This window comes from Lithobates pipiens, unplaced genomic scaffold, assembly GCF_037356315.1.
Source record: "Lithobates pipiens isolate NorthernLeopardFrog02 unplaced genomic scaffold, aLitPip1_a1.2 Scaffold_24, whole genome shotgun sequence".
NCBI classification, from domain to species: Eukaryota; Metazoa; Chordata; class Amphibia; order Anura; family Ranidae; genus Lithobates; species Lithobates pipiens.
In genome coordinates this window covers 12,136,832-12,139,809 of record NW_027507786.1, presented here as the reverse complement: position 1 = coordinate 12,139,809, position 2,978 = coordinate 12,136,832, and positions in this window count along the sequence as shown.

The window sequence follows — 2,978 nt, the reverse complement described above, 5'->3', positions numbered from 1 at the left end:
TGCCTGATTCTATAGACAGGCTGCAGATCTAGAGAGGAGACTGAGACTGCAAAACCTACCCCCCCCCCCCCCTTCCCTGGGTGAGGGGCCCCAGGTATTCAGGACAGGTAGGTAGTTACCTTTATAGGAAGCCAGGGATCAGCTGTTGACACTTATATATATATGGCCTATAGATAAGGTTATATAAGAGATATGTCTGATATCAAGAGAGAAGGTGAGAGAGAGAGAGGGAGAGAAAGGTGAGAGAGAGAGAGAGAGGGAGAGGGGGTAAGGAAGAAGAGAGGCAGAAGGATAAGGAGAGGCAGAGAGACAGAGGAGAGAGAATGAGAGACAGTGGAGTAGAGGCAGAGAGAGGGGAAGAGAGAAGGAGACAGAGAAAGAATGAGAGAGACAGAGAGAGAAGGAGACAGAGGAGTAGAGAGAGACAGAGACAGAGAATAAGAGACAGATACAGGCACTGTATATGAGAGAAGTGAGAGGAAAAGAGATAGAGACTGCGTGTGTGTTTAGGAGAAAGAGTAAAATAGAGAGAGGATGGAAGAGAGAGAGAGAGAGAGAGAGAGAGAGAGAGAGAGAGAGACCTTGTATGAGACAGGTAGTGAGAGAGACTGTTGGGATGGAGGAATTACAATAAAATAAATAAGAGAGAGACTGTGTATGGAAGGTAGAGAACACAGAGACAGAAAGAGACTAGAAAGAAAGAGAGATCCTGGAGAGGCTGTATAAGAGAGGGGGTGAGAAAGATAGAGAGTGAGATAGACTAGTAAGAGAAAAAGAAGGGAAAGGGAGAGATTGTGTGCAGGAAAAGTAGAGGAAAGAGGCAGAAGGAGACAGAGGAAGAGAAAGAGAGAAAGAGGAATGGAAGAGAGAGAGAGAGAGAGAGAGAGAGAGAGAGAGGGAATGCATTGGACAGAGATGGGCAGACAATCTCAAAAAAATGTACGTATAGAAACTTATTTCAATAGGTTGCTAAATAGTTCCATTGTTTTCTATGTTCTGTCTATAGCAATCTACACAATTATTTGATAGAAACAGATAAAATAATAATTTTGTAGTTAAAAAAAAAAATAGGATAGACACATAGACAGACATACAGACATGGCAATAAGTCAAACAGTCCTTTCAGCAAGCTTAGTTTACAATAAAATAAAAAATGGTTCAGCACCATGGACAGTCCCTGAGTACAGGCTGATATTGGGGTCGAGTTCAGTACTGAGGACAGTCCCTGAGTACAGGCAGGTATTGGGGTCGGGTTCAGCACCATGAATAATCCCCCTGAGTACAGGCTGATATTGGGGTCGGGTTCAGTACTGAGGACAGTCCCTGAGTACAGGCAGATATTGGGGTCGGGTTCAGCACCATGGACAGTCCCCTGATTACAGGCGGATATTGAGGTAGAGTTAAGCACCATGGACAGTCCCCAAGTACAGGCAGATATTGGGGTCGGGTTCAGTACTGGGGACAGTCCCCTGAGTACAGCAGATATTGGGGTCGGGTTCAGCACTATGAATAGTCCCCTGAGTACAGGCAGATATTGGGGTCGGGTTCAGCACCATGGACAGCCCTCTAAGTACAGGCAGATATTGGGGTCGGGTTCAGCACCATGGACAGCCCTCTAAGTATAGGCAGATATTGGGGGTCAAGTTCAGCACAAGGGGATAGCTTTAGAATGAGGTGACCCCCCAGTTCACAGGTCCCCCACTCACCTCTCTCCAGGAGTGCATCCACAGCAGATAAATCCACACAGCCGACTCGGAAAGACTGAATTGGCTGCTGAGAGCAGGCTAGGCTTCTATAGCTTGCTGGAATAGTGTAGGCTTTGCGTCAGTACAGAACAAGGTGCCCTTCCTGTGACATTTTCTTGATAATAAGAGTTTGATAAATCATTACTTTTACATTCACTTCTTAAAGGGACCAAGTCCTCCCATATCCCAGCGAGCTGTCAGTCATCCTGGAGATGGCGTAGTTAATGTGACTCATAGGAGGGTGGGGGGGATCAGTAATTAGAGGGGGCACGCCAGGACCACGTCCTTTTGCATTAAATACTCAGCCAGCAATGAGTCCCTGTCAGCTCCAGTATGTTCTTTATTCACTTTGCATTCACGTGCTATGTGTGTCCTGCTGGGACTCTGCAGGGACTGGACTGCCAGGCTCAGTGCCACATAGTCCTGCTGCAATCTGCTTCTCAGGGCTGAGATACCTACAAAGGGTTAAATGGTGAATATCCCGAGCTTCTCTGTGCTTAGAAATTCTCTAATTAGCCAATTAAAAGGATTTACTATTCACTTTACTATTCACTCATATATACTGGGATGTGCCAAGGTCTTTATAGTTCACAGAAGTGTCTTATCACATAATAGAGAGCTCAAAGTTATATATAAGATTGGCATGTATATAGATAGAACGATATATAGAGAGAAAGAGAGATAGATAGATAGATAGATAGATAGATAGATAAACATAACGTGAATATATAATAGATACATACATACATATATACATTTAATAAATAGATGGATACATATATGGATATATAGATACACAGACAGCTATATACATACTGTACATACATAAAACATACATACATAAATACAATAATACATTAATAGATAGATACATAGATAGAGTTAATAAATAGATAGATATATATATATACATATATAGATAGCTAGACAGATAGCTGCTGTAGATACATACAATGAAACACACCTACACACAATAATAGACATTGGAAGATAGATAGATAGATAGATAGATAGATAGATAGATAGATAGATAGAAAGATAGATAGATAGACCTAACATTAATAAATAATAGATACATACATATATGCATACATATATAAAGTTAATAAATAGATTGATACATATATGGATAGATACATACATACATGCATACATACATAATGTACATACATACATTAAAACATCCATTTATACAATAATACATACATTGATAGAACATAGATACATTGACAG